Here is a 21,702-nt window from a genome sequence, read left to right on the forward strand (position 1 = left end):
TTTTTCTGTTGAAATCAAACCTGGGAAATTGTATTCATTACTACTCATGATCTGTCCCACATTCAGAGGCCAATGCCCCATCTACACTGTCATATAATCCAGTTTCTGGATCCAGATGATCTGATTTGAGCTGGATGGTATGGCAGTGTAGATCCAACCTGAAACTACAATTTCAAGGTGGGGTCCTATTCTGTGACTGGGCAGTAAACTCCATGATGCATTGATAAATTCACTGTATTGGAACGTGTGGCCTTCCAGAAATGTTTGGTATACATCCGCTATTGATCTTAATCAGCAATGTACAGGCATTGGAGAGGGTGAGCCAAGTTGCAGTTTTTAGAAAAGCATGACCTTTTAGAGATCATAACCTTTTAGAGAAGAGCCAAAACCCATTTGAGTAGAATTTTCTCAAGTGGTATATAACCAAATGTAACTATGCAAGGTAATTGGCTTCAGTTGTTAGACCGAACAACCTATTATCTCTGATCTGTTAGGAAACAGAGAATATGCCAGTGCATTAAAAATAGCAGTTCTTCAGAAGTGTTTTCAGTCCCCAAAATATATCTACTCTCCCATAATGCAACTTGTTTATATTATGCACTCAAGAGACAAAATAAAGTAGACTTCAGTAAAAATGACATATTTGGTTTACTCACAACCTTCATGTGTTCAGCATACCCAGGTACACAACTTCGTCAGTTATGTTTGAGATAGTTTCTGTGCCATCTGGTCAAAACATCTCTCTTATAATAAACAGCAGGCAAGTGTTTGCAAGTCTGTGATCTGGGCAGTCCCAAAATCTAAAGAAGTCTGTGTTCCTCTCAGAACAGATAACATGCAGCCCCTCCCACAACTTCTCAGGAAAAACATAGAACAAGGAAAGAAAGCTGCATACCTAAATATATATATCCAATAAGTAAACAACAGGATTACAGATAAACAAATTACTAGAGGAGGCTTAAAGATCGTTGCAATTTCCAACAGCAGTCCAAGAATCTTTAGGGGAGAGCCAGTTTTCTAGCTCTAGATGTACAAGGATGGATGAGTTAAACAAGTAAAGAACAAAAGGGGATGAAACTTTAGCAGAGAGTGGCTGCAATTTCTCCCCTTCTTGTTCTTAGTGAATGGGGCTATTTCAGTTTACAGTGTCCTTTTGTTTTGCCTCCTTGCAAAATATTGCTACTGAATATGGCTTTCCTGTCAGGGCAGTTCAGAGCAAAACACACAAGGTACAGATGCAGCCAAAGCTACAAAGAGGCAGAAAGATCCATCCCCTCAAGCGACCTCACTTGACTGTGCTAATGTTATACACTTAAGAAGAAGATCTGGAAACAAAAAAAGAAACACTTGAGACTACACACAAATTTCTGCCTATGAGAGCAACATGAGAGCATTCCCAATAGGGTTGCTTTGAAGTATTGATTAATAGCACGTGCCCAGGCATCAACGGGTTGCAGTGTTAACCGGATCCTTTTCACACTTACCAATAGCAAAAGGTTTTACTTATCAATATTCTAATCAACCAGCCTAAGATAGACTGAACAATGGACTTGTATGATTTGAAAAGTGAACAAATAATCTTCTTTTAGTTTATTTTGTTTAATTACATTAAGAGTCTGAATGTCTCGATTTTATTTATACTAATAAATCAAATTTAATCAATCTAAAACACAGATGTGTGCTTTCTATCTTAAGAACAGACAAGCATCTCAAGCTCTGGGGATCATCTGTGAAGGAATCCCATTGGAGCATTGCAACACACCCAAATACCTGGGAGTTTCTCTAGACCATGCTCTGATTTATAGGAAGCATTGCTTGAACATCAAGCAAAAAGTGGGTGTTAGAAATAACATCATACGATACTAGCACAACCTGGAGATCACAACCAGATACAGTGAAGACATCTGCCCTTGCACTTTGCTACTCTGTTGATGACTACAAATGCCCAGTGAGGAACATATCACACCACGTTAAAATAGTGGATGTGGCTCTTAATGAGACATGCCGCATTTTCACAGGATGTCTACGTCCTACACCACTGGAGAAAATATACTGTTTAGCCAGTATTGCACCACCTGACATTTATAATAACTTTTATTCTTGTATCCCGCTTCCATCTCCCCAAAAGGGACTCGGGGAGGCTTACACAGGGACTTGCCCAAAAATAACAACATAGCATTACATACAACAGTAATTTAAAAAGAGAGAAACCAAAAACCGACAGTTTTATCCATTTCCAAATTACACCCTGTGCCTGGTCTTACAAAGCATACTATTGCCCCTTCTTCCATTCCTGGGCCCTGCAATTCTTTATATTATTTCTTTGGAAATATGTTTCAGTGTTCGCCATGGGGGTCCCTTTCTTTTCAAGTATTTCTGCTTGCAGACCTGCAAATAAGTACACATTTTCCAAAGAAAAAGAGAAATAAATGGGAAGCGAGAGACTGTAGCTGATAACTGCCATCAAGTTTGCTTCAATTTGGAGTGACCTATAAATAACTGATCTCTCTATAATCAACTGCCCTGGTCAGGTCCCTACAAAGTCAGAGCTTTGGCTTCCTTCGCTGAGTCTACCTACCTGTAATGTGGTCTCTCTCTCTCTCTCTCTCTCTCCTATCACCTCCTACTTTACCAAGCATTATCATCTTTTCTAATGAATCGTGTTGTCACACACCATAGCCAAAAGTGTGACAGTCTCAGGCTTGATTTGCTCTAGGATGTGTCTGAAATCCTACAACCCTGTTCCGCCACTGGGCTTCCAATTGCTGAATGACATGGGCATTCTTAAGAAAATCTTTCTGTCCTCGTCCAATCAAGAATGGCGTCTTAAAGATGGATTGAATCTCACCCAGATCTCCAAAAGTGGACAAAGAGATCTGATCTTGGAACCACTTTCCAAGCCCTGTGAAAATATTCACGACTTTTACTTTGCTCACATCAAAGAAGGAAAATATGATGTGGACAGTCATTTTATTCTCCTGACACAGCCCCAACATCTGGGAAAATGCCAACGAATTGGGTGTAAACGATTTCCTTCTTATTGTATGCAATGGGAGAGAAATAATTCAACACAAACAATAACACAAAGTAAGGGGGGGCTTCCTCCTTCTTCTCTTCCCACCTGTTCAGCTAGGCTTTGCACATATTAAAGGCTCTGGGTGTTCATTAATGTATTTTATGATATTTTATTCTGTGGTTTCAATTGCTTTTAATTTACTGTTGTTATGTATTTTATTTCATTTTATACTTTGTGTAATTGTTCAGGCTTGATTCCCCATGTAACCCACCCCGAGTCCCTTCGGGGAGATGGAGGCAGGTTATAAAAATAAAATTATTATTTTTATTATTACTTTGATGCCTCAAAATGTGAACTTAGGATTACCCTACCCATTGATTTAATCACTGTCAAATGACAAATTCATTGGAATAGTAGCAGAGACTCCATACAAATGTATTTTTGAGTGGGTGAGTATAACTGTGAAGTCCAGACAGATAAGGAGATAAAAAGTGCTTGGAATGGACACCGCTTAAAACTCTTTATACGCTCCTATTAGAAATCAAAAAGGAGAAGGGAAAAGAAAATGACAGAATCTGAAACAGTGGCAAGAACGTATCTCCCTCTTCTGAACATATCGAGCCATTCTGAGTGTTAAGATCTGCAGGGGAGGCCCTACTCTCAGTCCCACCTCCTTCATAGGCACAATTGGTGGGGATGAGAGACAGGGCCTTCTCTGTAGTGGCCCCTCGTCTGTGGAACTCCCTCCCCAGCAACATCAGATCAGCCTCCTTCCTCCTGGTCTTTCGAAAAAACGTGAAATCTTGGCTGTGGAAGCAGGCATTTGGCAAGCAGAAATGAAAGTGAAATAGACTCTCACAGACCAACATAAGAAGTAACCTGGATTATGATTTGGATTGGTGCTATGCTATGTCATGCTATGTTTTATATGTTTTACATGTTTTAATTGATTTAATTTGTATTTAAAAGCTCAATTGATTTTATTGGTTATTGTGTATGTTTTGTTGATCTTATTTACTTGTGGCATTTAATGTTTGCCAGAATTGTAAGCCACTCTGAGTCTCCCTCGGGGTGAGATAGGGCGAGGTAAAAATAAAGTAAATAAATACATAAATAAGATAATTTCTGTCACTCCTTTTCCTCTCTCAATTACCAACACATCGTAACCAAAATTTCCTCATGGGATCAATATGGGTGCCCTTTATTTGTAGCCCTGTATGTTTGCCCCCACCAATGAATCAACCAAAGTCATAGGTATCTAAGGAAAGCTTGCAGCCTTTAAAATACATGCAATTCTTCCACTTAATGAGGGAGCGGGAACAGTCTCAAGGAGGAGGCATTAACCAGGCCTTTGCCATGCCTTGATAATTGCCACAAAATGAATTTCTGCTCCTAGAAGGAGGGAGAGGAGAGGAGAAAAGAGGTGAGGAGTGGGGTTATACCAAGAGTCTGGCATGTTCAGAAGGGACTGTCATTCAGGGAGAACAAGAGAAGGCAAGGAAGATGGGACTGAAGGTGTAATGAGCAGGTGCGGAATAAAGAATGTGTGGATGCAACTGTGCCCTGAACCAATTCGGTGTGACCTTCCCAGATGGGGAGTCCACCGAGACCGAGAGGGGAAGGTAGAGGATGTGAAAAGCCATAGGAGGTTAACAAGCTACAGGCAGCTGAGTTTCTCAAACAAAGATGTCTGGATGGGAAGGGGATCGTACATGGCAGCGTTTTGTGCACAGGAGAGGGAGCAAACCTCTGCACGGACATGTGCAAACGGGTAAGCAGGTGTCCCTTTAGAATCTGGAGCGACACTCCAACAAAACCATTTACACCTTGTCAATTAGCAAGGCCTCATTCACAGATCAATGAAAGAAAGAAGCCCAGCTGTCTTGAGGGTCAGTTTATACACCGAGCACAATCAAGTGGGGAAGGCTAAAGCCCTTCCCTTTCAGGCTGCAAGTGGAAAGGGTGCCTTCTCTCCCAATGAGCTATTTTTCTGTAGTTTTTCATGCAGTTTTTATCCCAGCAGTCTATTCAAAACTAAGTAGAAACCCATCTTAAATCTGGAGTCTCATTTGTATTAGGTTAACATTTCACAATGTACACCCAGCTCAATATTAAGTGGAATTTCTAAGGGGGGGGGGGGGGGGGACAGGGTAACCCTCACTCCTCCCATACTGGCCCTGGTATGATTTTCAAATTGTGCAGTGACTACAAACTGAGAAATCACATCTCAAAATGCAGCTGTGCTTCTGGAGAGATGGCTGAAGTTGAGAGTTCTCCAGCTGAGATTACTCTGCCTGGGGAAATGTGAAGAAAACAACTCTAGACAAAATAATTCACATAAAGCCAGTGTAAAAATCATACGATTCTACTGATCTTGTGTGCTGATCCTGGCCAACACAGACAATAATGAGGAATAAAGTGAGTTACACTCCAGCCACATCTAGACACCTGCAAGAATTGACACGTGATTTAAATATTAACCGACATGTATCCGGCCTTCCACATTACTTTATTTGGCCCGCAAAGCATTCAATGTCAGGGCAAAAGAATTACATTTATACAGCCTTACAATTACAAATGTAATAACTTTACTTTTATGTGCTGCCTCTATCTCCTCGAAGGGACTCAGAGCGGCTTACATGAGAAGCAAGCCCAATACAACAACGATTAAAACCAACCACAGATTAAAACATAACTCAGTAAAATAAATAACATTATAAAAGACACTAACATAACATAAAACAGCACCATCAACCAACAATCTATCTTGTAATGAGTACTGAAATACAGGGGGAAAGGACTAGTGCAATATACTTCAAGAATAGGACTGGAGGACAAAATGAATGAGAATAATAAATTAGAACTGAAGGAGCAATGTCATTTTACACTAAACCTATAGGACGAAGGACAAGGATAAAGTGAGAGGACTGATTGGTGGTTATAAAAAGGTAAAGGTTTTCCCCTGACGTTAAGTCCAGTCATGTCTGACTCTGGTGGTTGGTGCTCATCTCCATTTCTAAGCCGAAGAGCCGGCGTTGTCCGTAGACACCTCCAAGGTCATGTGGCCGGCATGACTTCATGGAGCGCCGTTACCTTCCCGCCAGAGCGGTACCTATTGATCTACTCACATTGGCATGTTTTCGAACTGCTAGGTTGGCAGGAGCTGGAGCTAATAGTTGGGGATAAATTTCCAAAAGCACAATGGAACATCCACGTTTTTAGATCTATGTGGAACGTGGACAAGGTGGGTACCAGTCTAATTTCCCTGGGGAGAGAGTTCCAGAGCCGGGGGGCCACCACAGAGAAGGTCCTCTCCCTCATCCCCACCAAGCGTGTTCAGACAGTGGTGGAAGCGAGAGAAGGGCCTCCCCCGCAGATCTTAGTGCCCATGCAGATTCATAGGGGAAGATGTGATCGCGAAGATAGCCCTTTGAAAGCAATCATAAGGCTGTTGTGGCCCTTGGTGAAATTTATTTTGACATGCCTGTCTTAGCCTGTTTGAAAAAACATAGATGTCAGCCTTATTCTGAGGCAGGGTGCAATAAATACATGTTAAACATTTCACATTCATGATAGTTGCAAAGTCTTAACAGATTTCTAAATACAGTACTCCTACAGCACAAAGAAGGGAAGGGGCAAATATTTGAATATCTCTTATTTAAAATCCAAAATACTGCAAAATCCCTCACAGGTGGTTGAGACATTGACACCCTAACTTCTGGATGGCTCAGCATAGAAAAACTTTGTTTCATGCACAAACTTTACTACGTGCACAACATTATTCAAAATATTGTATATAAAATGAGATATATGAAACATAAGGGAATTCCGTGTTTACATTTTGGTCCCATTTTGAAGATAATAATATAAAATAATAAAACTTTATTTATAGCCTGCCCTATCTCCCCGAAGAGACTCAGGATGGCTTACAACAAAATAAAACACAGTGACAAACATTCAATGCCAAAGGTAATATATAAACAAATCATAAAGAAACTCAATAAAAATTATGAAAGGAACTTAAATAAACAAGATATAACACAATACACACAATTAGAGCATATTAAATCCTTATAATCTCTTTAAAATTTGACTAAAACTATTGGAGAGAAGATGGTAGACAGCAGATTAACAAAGGTAGATGTTCAGCAGCTACGTGAGGATGTCCTTAATCCTCCTCCTCATCCTATACTACATATATGTAAATACAAGTATTTCAAAATCTGAAAAACTCTGAAATACAAAACACTTCTGGCCCCAAGCATTTCAAATAAGGGATATTCAATCTTAATTATCTAGATGTAAAATTTAGGATTATTCAATGAAAAAGTTTTAAAAATGTAATAAGCTGGCCAATCAATGTAGTATCCTAATTTCTATTATGCCTATTGCACATAATAGAAAAAAGTGGTAGTATATCTTTCTATGTCAAAGCAACAGCTGAGCACCTAGTCTGTCAAGCAAAACACTGCACAGTAAGGAACAACAATGAGCAACAACCTGATATAATGTACAAAAGAAACATGGGATGAAGACAAGCAATACACAATAAGGTAAAGATTTCCCCTGACATTAAATCCAGTCATGTCTGACTTTGGGAATTGGTGCGCATCTCCATTTCTAAGCCAAAGAGCCGGCGTTGTCCGTAGACACCTCCAAGGTCATGTGGCTGGCATGACTGCATGGAGCGCCGTTACCTTCCTGTCGGAGTGGTAACTATTGATCTACTCACATTGGCATGTTTTCGAACTGCTAGGTTGGCAGAAGCTGGAGCTAACAGCGGCCACTCATGCCACTCCCGGGGTTTGAACCTGGGACCTTTCGGTCTGCAAGTTCAGCAGCTCAGTGCTTTAACACACTTCGCCACTGGGGCTCCTCAATACACAATAAGCAACAAATGAGTATTCAGTCCGCTAGTGAATCAAACAATTAAAAATTAACCAGAGACAAGGAAGAATGTGTCCATGTGACTTTACCCCCAATATTCAAAATAAACAAAACAAAGGACCATTAAAACTAGTCTCAGGAGTCTTCAGTGTACAAAAAATACTGAGATCCAAATGAATGTACATAATACATGTGTTCCATTTGGATCAGTTGTTCCAGCAAAAATGGCCCCTGACACTTTGCTGATATGTATTGCAAACAAGTGGAGTTCCTTTTGTCAAAGAAGTGCTTTTTCAACCAACTCCTACTTTTCAGAGAGAGAGAGCCAGAGTGGTGTAGTGGTTTGAATGTTGGACTAGGGCTCTGGGACACCATGATATGAATCATCCTTCAACCACAGAAACTCGCTGATTCACAATGGGCACATCACACTCTCTTAGCCTGGAAATCATTTTATTAAAAAAGTATTGCAAAAAAGGCATGGAAAACGATCACTTTCAAATGATTTGAAGGCACACAATTCATGCACACTTTCCTCATTTGTGAGCAAGTGTGGTCAGATGGCTACCTGTGGCCCTCACATCTAGATGCAGATAACACCATCCAGGGATCGGGACTAGGAAAAAATCCCATCAAAGACAGCCACCACAGACTTGATTCGGTACCTCTAGCAAAATGATTTGCTAGAGCTTTCTGCTTATCACACATTTCTGCTTGTCACACCTGGCTTCAGTATATAAAATGTGCATACTTGTACTTAAGAGTATGGCTCTGTTCAGACATGAAATAGACACAGCTGGCTTACATACTCCCTCCTCCCCATCACAGAGAGACGAAGGTGATCAGAAGCTTCCACCATTACTTTGCAGAAAATTCGAAGGGCTCTTCACTCACAAAACAAAAAAATATAAAGCACTGTGGTGCTCTCGGTTGAGCATACACAACTGGGAAGAGCATACTTACATGCTGGAGACCCATGGAGAGTCAATATCTTTTGTGACCAATAGCCCTTTTACACTACATAACTATATTGCTCTGATTTCACTTTAGCTGCCAATGCTAGATCCCTTGGATTCCTGGGATTTGTAGTTTGGTGAGGCACTAGAGCAGTGGTTCTCAACTTGTGGATCCCCAGATGTTTTGGCCTACAACTCCCAGAAATTCCAGCCAGTTTACCAGCTGTTAGGATTTATGGGAGTAGAAGGCCAAAACATCTAGGGACCCACAGGTTGAGAACCACTGCACTAGAGCCTGGGCTGAGCATTATCCGTATCTCTCCAAAAATAGCACACTCCATAGGATGGACTCGAAACACTTAAAGTTGTATCACAGAAATATAATTGCATGGCAATTATGCAGAAATTGGCACACAGGACAGGGAGCCATCTGATCTTGGCAGTTGAGCAACAAATATAAATGCACACCTACATGCAGTGGCTTACACATGTGCTGCATGTGTTATTGATTATGTGCCACAGACAGAACATCTGTTACATCATCTCAGACACAATGGACTGCAATGGCATTCAGCTGCAAGTCATCAAGGCCTGAGTGGCTGGAGATGAATATATATATATATACATGTCTGACACAGCACCCTTAGGGAGGTCCACAGGTTAATGAAGAACATCTATAAAAAAAGTCTGAGTGTATATAAAAAGCCTTACACTATTCAACCGTCTCCTCTGCTTAAATCATTCACAAATAGTGAACAAACTATTGAGAACTTCTAATTACTCATTTGTCTACTTGGCTATAGTGGTTAGGAATCCTCTCTTTGTTGACTGGGCAGAGGAACTGATGTACACTGATATTTTATTTATATTCTGCCTTTCTCCTAGTCATAGTGGCTTTCTTTTCCTTTCTTTCAGGCAAAAAACGTAACTAAAACAAGTGTGTGATGGTAGAAAAATGTTTTAAATTATTTTTTCTTATTACCATATATTGGCTAGAATATTGTTTGCACTTACAGTAGTCTCACTTATCCAATGTAAACAGGCCGGCAGAACGTTGGATAAGCGAATATGTTGGATAATAAGGAGAGATTAAGGAAAAGCCTACTAAACATCAAATTAGGTTATGATTTTACAAATTAAGCACCAAAGCATCATGTTACAGAACAAATTTGACAGAAAAAGTAGTTCAATAAACAGTAATGGTATGTAGTAATTACTGTATTTACGAATTTAGCACCAAAATATCACGATGTATTGAAAACATTGACTACAAAAATGCGTTGGATAATCCAGAACGTTGGATAAGCGAATGTTGGATAAGTGAGACTCTACTGTATTTGAAAAGCTGCATTATAAAGAAAATCAACACATACAGTATGACCACCCCAAACCAGTACGCACAGTTTCATTTATCCACCTCACACAGGGAGGACCTAGAAAATTTCTCTCTAGGCGTTCTCTAGGGTCCCTTAACAACAACAACAACAACAACAACAACAATTTATTTATATACTGCCCTATCTCCTCAAGGGACTCAGGGCAGTTTCCAACAGAGCAAGGAAACCATACAACAACTTAAAACTATACAACAACAAAACATAATACAATAATGAGCATAAGTACATTAAACATACAAATCAATCAATTAACCACAGGCTTAAGAACTAATAACAAAATAATCAATCAGCGGGCCAGGATACAATGATCAAGCTGAATAAAATCCCACTTTTTTGTTTTGAACTGGAATATATGGCAGTGTGGACTCAGATAAACCAGTTCAAAGCAGATATTGTGGGATTTTCTGCCTTGATATTCTGGGATATATGGCTATGTGGAAGGGCCCTTGGTCTTCTGGTACGACACTGGTATTCTTGGAGCAGAGGTCCTTCATTTCAATAAGATTTGCTATTATCCATAATTTCATACATCCACACAAAAATCTGGGGATAAATCCCCTGCAAATACATACACTTTTTATTTTTAATGCATGTGTTTAGAATAGTCACAGAGAGAGTTCTCTGTGCTGCTGCAATTAAAACATAACTATGAAAATGTAAAAGCAAGAGCAAAAACATGCATTAAACATAAAAGTTTAATAAAAACAGAAAAAGACAACAAGACAACATAGCCTACAATACATTTTAAATAACTGGCAAAAGGAAAAGTTCTTTTGTTGGCACTGAAATTACAAAGATGCCGAGTTAGTCTATCTGTAATAGTTTTCGTTTACGACGCTTGGAATCTCTAGCCAGCCTGCTCAGTGACTGGGACATTATGGTAACTACAATAAGATTTTTACAGTTTGGCTTTGTTGGGTTGCTGTGAGTTTTCCGAGCCGCATGGTCATGTTCCAGACGTCTCTCCTGACGTTTTGCCCACATCTATAGCAGGCATCCTCAGAGGTTGTGAGGTCTGCTGGAAACTAGGCAAGTGGGGTTTATATATTTGTGGAATAGTCAGGTAGAAGAAAGGACTTCTGTCTGTTAGAGGTAAGTGTGAATGTTGTAATTGCCCACCTTGATTAGCATTGAATAGCCTTGAGCCCTAAAGCCTGGCTGTTTCCTGCCTAGGGAAATCCATTGTTGAGAGGCGTTACCCTGCCCTGATTGTTTCCTATCTGGAATTCTCATTTTCTGAGTGTTGTTCTTTATTTACTGTCCTGATTTTAGAGGTTTTTTTTCAATACTGGTAGCCAAATTTTGTTCATTTTCATGGTTTCCTCCTTTCTGTTGAAATTGTCCACATGCTTGTGGATTTCAATGGCTTCTCTGTGTAGTCTGACATGGTGGTTTCTTTCTTGTCTCTAGAGAGAGGAAATCTTTAGAGGCAAGGCCTTGATCTGCAAAGGACCTTAAAGATAAACAAGGCACTTAAGTCAGGCCCAGGAGCTTACTAGAAGTCAGTCATATAGGAAGTGTTATACTTGGCGACTTCACTTTCATCTCTGAGGTTATCATAATGAGCAGTGAAACAAGCATATATAATCCATCATACAAAATAATTGCTAGGAGTCAGTGGGATTTATAAGGAATAAATTACACCAAAGCCACCTAATTTCCCCCTCTGATAGCTGCTTGGAAAGTAGCACCCTATAATTAGTAAATAATGGATCTCAGCAATTAAAGAGATTAGTAAATAATGAATCGCCAGGCCAATTCTCACATTATACTCTACATGAGGCACTGCTGGAAATGCTACTGCAGTGCATGGCATAAATTCTATGTGTCCCCTATAATCGTTCAGGCTGTGTCCATGCAACAGTGCAATGGGAATGCCTAAAAGTGTAATTTCAGCACACAGAATTCGGTTTTGTGTGGATGTGGGCATGTTTGCGGAATGTTTGTGTAGATGTGGGCAAGTTTGCAAGAAAACATGTGTATGTCCATACAAAACTGAATTCCAAATAAGGATTTATTTGGTGTTATATGGCTAAAATTTCCATGACTAGAAGCAAGGCTGTAGCATGGTTTCTACTCTTGCCTTACCCCAACATTAGAAGAAGCAAAATATATTATGCAAAACAGTAAAAACCACCAAATACTTAAGGCCTTCGTAATATGAGTCTGGATTTTCCTTGCCACTGTCACATATATGTGGTATTTGGAGGAGGGCTGTAATTTTTTTCCATTTTGTTGTGGTTTTTGTGTGGAAGGGAGTGATTTTAAATGTTGCATGTTATCTTCGGCTGCTTTGTCCTATAAGGCAATTTCTTTGTAGTTTAAATAATGGAATCAAGTATAACATTTCAGACAAAGTCAACTCAGGCGCCTCATGGAGTGAGTAACTTTATTTAGCAAAATATCCTCTCAGGCCCCTTCTACGCTGCTTTATAAAATCCAGATTATCTGCTTTGAACTGGATTATATGGCAGTGTAGACTCATATAATCCAGTTCAAAGAAGATAATGTGGATTATCTGTTTTGATAATCTGGGTTATATGACAGTGTAGAAGGGGACTTAAGTCCCATCTACACTGTCATATAAAACCCAGGTTATCTGCTTTGTACTGGATTATATGGCAGTGTAGACTCATATAATCCAGTTCAAAGGAGATAATCTGGACTATCTGATTTGATAATTGGATTATATATGACAATGTGTATCCAGCCACAGGTAAATGGAACCTGCCACAACTTTAAAAATACAAGTGGGAGGGGGCTTCTAAGAAGTCTCTGGTTGGCAACTAGGCAAATATTGAAGATGATAGACTAGACAGGCTTTTGGTTTTGTTAAGCAATCTGTCCATCTAAAATCAGGACAGTAAATAAAGAACAACACTCTGAAAACGGGAATTCCAGAAATGAAACAATCATGGCCAGCTAACACCTCCCAACGAAGGATACCCCAAGGCAGGAAGCAGCCAGTCTTTGAAGCTGCAAGGCTATTCAATGCTAATCAAGGTGAACAATTGCGACATTCACACTTGCCTCTAACAGACAAGAGTTTTTTCTCCCACCCTGGACCTTCCACAGATATATAAACCTCATTTTCCTAGTTTCCAACAGACGTCAACAACCTCTGAGGATGCCTGCTATAGATGTGGGCAAAATGTCAGGAGAGAATGCTTCTGGAACATGACCATACAGCTCAGAAAACTCACAGCAACCCAACAAAGAGAAGAAATAGATACATTCCAAATGTCATTCAGGAGTCAGCCTATTCCTAAACTAACTACTGTTCCTCATTGAGAACTGCAGACTTGGGCAGTGTGGGGTTGAATTCCAAGACATATAGCATAACCCAACGGGGAGGGTCTCTTGCACAGGAATGAATGAGAAGAGCACTGCTTCATGGAGCACACCGTTCATGTTCATTTTCCCTGCACAGGCCTCATTCTGCTTACCCCACAGATTGAGAGCCATATTAATTAATGGAAGAGGTGCCCGTCTGCTTCAATGAAGCTTGACCACTTAAGCGTCTAGGGCAGGCATGGGCAAACTTTTTTGCTTTGGGGCCGCATTGTGAGCCCGACCAAGAGGGCCAGGCAGAGAGGGAGAGCAGCCGGGCATGCGCTGGATGGGATGGGACTGGAAGGAAATGGGGGTGGGGCAGGGCCCGGGTCATCCTCAGGGTGTCCTCCTGGCTGCTTGCCCTATCCTTATGCCGGGAGGAAAACGAGACATGCAGCAACTGCCCTGATCTCCCCCCCCCCCAATCATTGGGCTGTCCTCTCTGCATTATCCCAGGAGGAGGACGAGAAAGGCGACAACCGAGAGCACACCGGAGGGCTCTCAGCCACTGCGTGCCTTCTTCGGCTCATCCTCTCGGCATAAGGACGGGGCCATTCGCATGATCCTTATGTCGGGAGGAGGGCGAGACATGCGGTGGCTGAGAGCTCTCCAGAGGGCTTTCAGCTGCTGCATTCCTTCCTCCCCATCCTTTCTTCTTAAGGATGTGGCAGGCCACCGTGTCCCTATGCCAAGAGGACAGGGAAAATGAGGAAGGGCTGAGGTAAGTGCCCAGAGGGCCGCATCTGGCTCCTGGGCCTTATTTTGCCCATGCCTGGTCTAGGGTGAACCGTGCCCCTACATGTTGAGTGTGGGGAGCCACCTGCATTGCCCACGTCAGACATCAACATGCCTTGAGCAGGCCTTGGCACTTGGCCTCCATCATGAAAACAACATTGAGTTAATTCAAACAAGGGAGGGAACGGAAAGCGGAAAGGATGAGCAACTTCTTATGCCATGCCAAGAGGGAAAGAGAGGCGGGAGAGAGAGAGAAAAAAAGCATGAAGGTATACACAGTTGTTTTCAAATATCTAAAAAGCTGCCAAAAAGGAGAACAGCAATTGCTTCCAAAGCCCCACTGACAGAAGAGCAAGAAGCAACTTGTTCAAGTTGGAGTCAAAGAGATTAGAGTTTGGTGACAAAAATAAATGTTATCAAGCTGTAGCAAAAACAGGGCAATTAAAGCAATTGACGGACAAAGTTGCCCAGTTATGTTTGTTTGGGGGAAGTATTGTCCTATGAAGCAAGATGAACCTCTTCCTGGGGGCGGGGGAAGCGATTTGAAGTTTGAAGTCTGTCGGCAATCGCCAAGAGCTAAATTAATCTCAGCACGCATCTCAGCTCTTTTGTACTTTTTCCAATTTCATCCATTAAGACGCACAGAGAGGAGGGTTTCGCAGGTGGAGCTACACAGCCAAATTCCCCTTGGCTGTCTTGCCCATGGAGAGAGCAGGGCATGTAATTGTATGTTCTGCCCGGGTGCACTTAAGGCCGTAATCGCGCAAGTGCAGGCCTCCTTCGCACATCACATACGAGGAGCTTAAGCTGGCCCTAGTCTGTATAAATCATGCAAATAAGGAAAGAGAAAAAGAGAGAGCCAGTAATGGTTTGAGACAGGCCACGCTGTCCTAGGCCCCTTCCACGCAGCTGTATAAAATCCTACATTATCTGCTTTGAACTGGATTATATGGCAGTGTGGACTCAGACAACCCAGTTCAAAGCAGACTCGGTTTTAAATATATTCTATTTTTAATGTGTTTTATCAGGGTTTTTGTATTTTTTTTGTTTTAGTCTTTATTTTGATGGTTGTCATTTTATTTATTAAGTTAAAGTTAGGTTGTTTATACAGTAGAGTCTCGCTTATCCAACCTTCACTTATCTAACGTTCTGTATTATCCAATGCAGTCTGCCTCCCGCCCGGATCCACAGTTGTTTCTCTAAGCAGCAACGTGTAGCCGGCCAACACAGCCAATAACAACACAAGTGCAGCCACACTCCAAAACAAGTGGCAGACTTGTCGTAAAACATATTTTGTAAAATCATAACGTACTTTGATATTTAATAGGCTTTTCCTTAATCCCTCCTTATTATCCAACATTTTCGCTTATCCAGCGTTTGCCAGCCCATTTATGTTGGATAAGTGAGACTCTACTGTATTGTCTAATATGCTTTCTCTTGATATAAACTGTTTTGTATGGTTTTCTTTGGGCATTGAATGGTTGCCATATGTTTGGAAACCACCCTGAGTCCCTTCGGGGAGAGAGGGCGGTGTATAAATAAAGTTTATCAAGTTTATTAGGAGCCTCCGATGGCCTAGGGGATAGAAGCCTTGTGACTTGAAGGTTGGGTTGCTGACCTGAAGGCTGCCAGGTTCGAATCCCACCCGGGGAGAGCGCAGATGAGCTCCCTCTATCAGCTCCAGCTCCATGCGGGGACATAAGACATAAGCCTCCCACAAGGATGGTAAAACATCAAAACATCCGGGCGTCCCCTGGGCAACATCCTTGCAGATGGCCAATTCTCTCACTCCAGAAGCAACTCCGGTTGCTCCTGACACGGGGGAAAAAATCAAGTTTATTATTTATTATGGATTATCTGCCTTGATATTCTGGGTTATATGGCTGTGTGGAAGGGCCCTTAGTCATCCACACCATTTATTCTGTTCCATCCTTATCCCCGATCCAAACAGGTTCAGCAAGCTTTTGAGACAATACAAAAACCAGTTTACCAGAGCTTAAAGTGGGATGAGGGTACACAATGCCAGCAGCCAGGTCCCTTTTTTTCAAACCACCTCCAATTCACTGAAATAATACTCCCGGATTAGGAATTACAGGTGGAGCGCCCCACCATCGCCATCCGGGATCCATAAAGGTTTAACAATACAGAAAGGAATCTTTTTACAGCTCAAGTCCAACAAAGCTTTCAGCGAGTGGCAATTGTGCACAGCCAATGTGAAACCCCAGCCTTGAAAGCTGAGCACTGAGAGACCAGACAAAGGATGGAGAAGCTTCACTTCTTCCATTCCCACCTGGCGGGAGTCCCTGCCTCACAAGGGAGCAGGCGTGAAGGAGTCCAGCAACAATAACACAGCTCAGTCAACAAAAAAACAGGGCGACAAATCCACATCTACAGGGCTCCCTCTGTCTTGCAAAATGACAGCAACAAGCCCAGGAAAAGGAATATCTATGTTCGTTCCACATCACAGAGAGCGGAGAGCCTTCCCAGACCTGCCTGGCAAAGGAGTGCAGATTAATGGGGATTTAGAAGTGCTTTTGACAAGTTTCGTGTCCTGACTCGCGGTTCTAGGGAAAGGGGGTTGCGGGAGGAGCAGTGTTCCCCTAAAGGCTGGGCAGATCTGCCAGGGCAAAAGAGGGGGAATTCCAAGTGACAAAGCTGTGCTGCTAAGGAACCCAGCTTCCTATATCCATTTAGGACATTTTCTTTCTGTTGGCAGGAGGAGCCAGGAAAAAATATTCCCCGGGGGCGGAATGGAGGGCAGGAGAGGGAGAAGGAGGGGAGTCTCCCCTTCATAATATAGTGTGCCTCATTTATGAGACAAGGTGGGATAAGAAGAAACATGTGTGCACGCGGATATTTTGCTCAAAGAGTTTCAGGGTACTGATCTGTCCCAATTTCAGTTTCAGGTGAGGAAAAGCCCAGTTCGCAAAATCAAAATTGTCCTGCAGTCCTCAAGGAATCTCTTTGAGGTACTGCTAAAGCAGGCATCGACAAACTTCAGACCTCCAGGTGTTTTGGACTTCAACTCCCACAATTCCCAACAGCCTACGGCTGCTCTAAAACAAGGCATCTTAAACTTTCCAACACTCGAGACCCTTTTCTCTCCAAATGTTTTTTATGAGACCACAGATATATACGTATCTATAATCTATATACATAATAAAACTTAAAATGTGTATATGTGTATGTGGCGCCATGTCCATTTACACAGACAGACTCCAGACTCCACAAACAGCTATAGTTCCCACTATGGAGGAGACAACAATGGCCCTCCCTCCAAATACATTGCAGTTTATAGTGAGCACCACATCCCAGTGTTTGTTTCTCTCTCCATTGGCGTGGATTTTGTATGACCGCGCCTACTGCCTCTCCCTTAACACTTTCCTACTCTTTTCAACTCTGTCTGAATAACAAATAGCGCAGAACTGAGCAGCAACTGGATATACTGGAGGAGTCTGAGGGACTGACTCCACATAATAGAAGTTGTAGTTCAACCTGCATCAAGACACAGCACTGTGACCCCCCACTGACAATGGACCTGGACCACATTTGGCATGCATACCCAATATGCCTAAATTTGAATACTGGTGGGGTTTGGTAAAGACTGACCTTGATTTCTGGGAGTTGTAGTTCACCTACAACTTGAAAAATGTGAACACCATTGATGATGGACCTGGATCAAATTTGGCACACAGAACTACCATGATCAAGTGAACCTACCGGAAGGGTTTTTTGGGGAACTGACCTTCATTTCTGGGAGTTGTAGTTCACCTACATCTGGAAACACCTTAATCACCACTGACAATAAACCAGGACCAAACTTGGCACAGAGAACCCCATGACCAATTGAACATACTGGAGGGGTTGGCGGGGGGGGGGGGGGGGGCTGACCCACCATGGTGGGAGTTGTAGTTTACCGTACAGTCAGAGAGCACACTTTATTTCCGTGTCAAGAGCAACTTGAGAAACTGCAAGTCGCTTCTGGTGTGAGAGAATTGGCCGTCTGGACATTGCCCAGGGGATTCCTGGATGTTTTGATGTTTTTCCCCATTGTTGTGGTAACGGAGAGCACATTAAACCACACCAATGATGAACCTAGAGCAGTGGTTCTCAGCCTGGAGTCCCCCAATGTTTTTGGCCTTCAACTCCCAGAAATCCTAACAGTTGGTAAATTGGCTGGGATTTCTGGGAGTTGTAGGCCAAAAACCTGGGGACCCACAGGCTGAGAACCACTGACCTAGAGCAAACTTGCCCAACACAACTAACTTTAACCATTGATGGAATTTCAGGGGTTAACCTGGCATGATGTGAGTTGTAGAACACCCACATGCATTTCATGCAAAGCTCACTGTAAACACTGCACAACAAATTTCTGCAATTGGCTGGCATTTAGAAACCGTTTGAGCCATGGTGGCACAATGGGTAAAACCCTTGTGTGCTGAACTGCTGACCTGAAGATCGGCAGTCCAAATCCATGGGATGGGGTGAGCTCCCATCTGTAAGCTCTAGCTCCTGCCATCCTAGCAGTTCGAAAACATGCAAATGTGAGTAGATCAATAGGTACCGCTTCGGCGGGAAAAGGCAAAGAGACGCTCCAAACAAGGAGGTGACAACACAGGCTCCTCGACTTGAAAATGGAGAAGAGCACTTCCCACAGCCAGAGATGAGCACCGCCTCCAGAAGCCGGAAATTAAAGGAGAAGCCTCTGCCTTTGTTTGTGTTTGTGTGTCTCATGTGATTGCAAAAGCATTGGATGTTTTCCTATGTATGTAAATGCTGTAATCTGCTCAGAGTCCCCTTGGGGAGAAGAGCAGAATATAAAGAAAGTATATATTTATTATTATTATTATTATTATCATCATGATTTTACTCTCTAGTCCAATGTTTCCTGACCCCAACGCTGACCTCAGGGGACCCTTACAGGGTTTGAAAAGCATCCCATTTCGTACGGTAAGGACTTTTTCTTTTGGAGGCAGCCCAGCCGACAGCCTGGCACACAAAAGGGGGCAAGTATGAGAAAGCATCCCCCTATTCATCCCAATGGATGCAACTCATGCCAGGCAGAGACCAATCTCATGAAGGGGGGGGGGGGAGAGGTTGTCAACAGATGCTCTTCCTCCAGGCATTGGAGGTGGGCAAAGGGATAGGCAAAGGGACCCAGCATCCATCCACCAACCCTGAGAATAGAGAAGCTGCCCCTCTTCTCCTCCTCATCTCCCCCCCCTCCCTTCTGCAATTCCCTCTCTGCGCGCGGAGCCAGCTGTGCAGCAGTTTGAAATCATGACCTGGTTTTGCAATGATGCTTCTTCCTCCAGGCATCCGACACGCGCCAAGCCAGGGTGGGGGGCATCGGAGGGAGACGCGAGACCCACCTGTCCGCCGCTCTCTCCGGGCCACTCAGCCATCTCCTCGCGGGAGATCCCTTCCTTCGTCCGCCCCGGGGAGAGAGGGCAGCCCCCTCCTCTCCCGGGGCGCTCCTTCTGTCCCGCTCCTATGGGAGCAGCGCCTTTCTGTGCCGCTCCTCGCCCGGGACTCGGAGCCAGCGGGTGCGGGCGTCTGCGCGTCTCTTTCCCTCCCCGGCGAAGCGAGCGTCGATCGTTCCTGCAGCTCGCTCGCTCCCTTCGCTTTGCACCGACTCCGAGCTGAGCATTCCCAGCCTCCAAGGGGGCGGGGCTCCGCGCCGAAGCCGCGCCCCCCGCTCCCCGCCACGCGCTCCGCCGGCCGCCTGGGAAGACAGAGCCGCTCACTCTCCTCTGCCTGAAAGGGACTGAAGCAGCGGCAAAGGGCGCGCTCGTCTACTTCGCAGGGCAGGAGCCGGTTTGGGGTAGTGGTTTGAACGGCAGGAGATATAGGTCTGCGCTGGTCATCTAATGTAGCTATGACTCTGGAGACCGGGGTTCGAATCCCATGTTCTCCAGAAAACAGGTGGAAAGGATGTGCGCCTCTTTCTCGCAGGGCAGGAGCCAGTTTGGGTGTACGAGGGTTGAATGAAAAGTAATGCCTCCACCTTCGTAACTCCTCAACAGATGGCAGTACTGCTATGCGGCAGGTACTGGCTTGTTCAGTAGACTCTCCTCTGCAGTTCCATTTGGTGGCCGGGAAGCCTTAGCATTGAGCGGTTGTGTTGTTAAAGTGCAAAGTATGGAACCCTGCACAGACGGTCGGACAATGCGACTTAAGCAATGTACAGTCACCGAATTCTTGACAGCAGAAGTAAAGTAAAGGTTTCCCCTGACGTTAAGTCCAGTCGTGACCGACTCTGGTGGTTGGTGCTCATCTCCATTTCTAAGCCGATGAGCCAGCGTTGTCCATAGACATCTCCAGGTCATGTGGCCGCCATGACTGCATGGAGCGCCGTTACCTTCCCGCTGTAGTGGTACCTATTGATCTACTCACATTTGCATATTTTCGAACTGCTAGATTGGCAGGAGCTGGAGCTAATTCCAGCTCCCAGGATTTGAACCTGGCACCTTTTGATCCGCAAGTTCAGCAGCTCAGCGCTTTAACACACTGTGCCACCAGGGGCCCTTGACAGCAGAAGGTGTCACCCCTAAGGAGATTCATCAGAGTATGCAAGGTGATTGTGTTGATGTGAGCACTGTGCATCCTTGGGCGAGTAGGTTTAAAGATGTTGAGGTGGGAACATCTGACTTGCATGATGAACAAAGAGTTGGACATCCTGTGACAGCAACCACCGACTTTTACAAACAAAAGGTGGACAGATTGATTCAGGATGATCGTTGTATCACTCAGAGAGAAATTTCAAACATAATCGGCATGTCACAAGAACGTGTGGTCACATTATTGCTTTGTTTGGCTATCAGAAGATATCCGCACGATGGGTTAACCAGGATGCTGACGCCTGAAATGAAAGCGCACAGACTTGAAATTTGCCAGGAACTCCTCTCGTGAGAATGAAGGTGACGCCTTTCTCTTTTGGGGTGACACTTTCTGCTGTCAAGAATTCAATGACTGCACGTTGCTTAAGTCGCATTGACCGACCGTCTGCCTAGGGTTCCATACTTCGCACTTTAACAACACAACCATTAAATGCTAAGTCTTCCTGACAAATGGAACTGTAGAGGAGAGTCTACTGAACAAGCCAGTGCCTGCTGCATAGCAGTACTGCCATCTGTTGAGGAGTTACGAAGGTGGAGGCATTACTTTCCATTCAACCCTCGTAGTGGTTTGAAGGACATGATTAGGGGTCTGCGTTATGACTCTGGAGACCGGGGTTCGAACTCCCTGGTATCCAGAAAACAAGGAGAAAGGGTGTGCTGCCTCGCAAGGCAGGAGCTAGTTTGATGTAGTGGTTTATACAATCTCCAGACCCTCCCAAATTTGAGGATGAAATCTAATACCGTAATAATCTGGTTTT

General features: G+C 43.4%; 1 protein-coding gene across 3 annotated transcripts in view; it reads right to left on the reverse strand.

Moving 5' to 3' along the window:
* LOC100566394 (ephrin type-B receptor 5) overlaps positions 1-21,702 on the reverse strand; it is a 202,174-nt gene that overhangs the window by 178,959 nt on the left and 1,513 nt on the right. The window contains exon 1 of one of the 3 annotated variants that reach the window (XM_062971698.1): positions 19,697-19,973. The exons of 1 other annotated variant lie outside the window; for it this stretch is intronic. The gene's annotated coding sequence lies outside the window, so the exon portion shown is untranslated. Of the gene's footprint in view, positions 1-19,696; positions 19,974-21,702 lie in introns of those variants that run through there. One more of the 3 variants, XM_003227578.4, reaches the window with a different exon arrangement.

This window comes from Anolis carolinensis, chromosome 2, assembly GCF_035594765.1.
Source record: "Anolis carolinensis isolate JA03-04 chromosome 2, rAnoCar3.1.pri, whole genome shotgun sequence".
NCBI classification, from domain to species: Eukaryota; Metazoa; Chordata; class Lepidosauria; order Squamata; family Dactyloidae; genus Anolis; species Anolis carolinensis.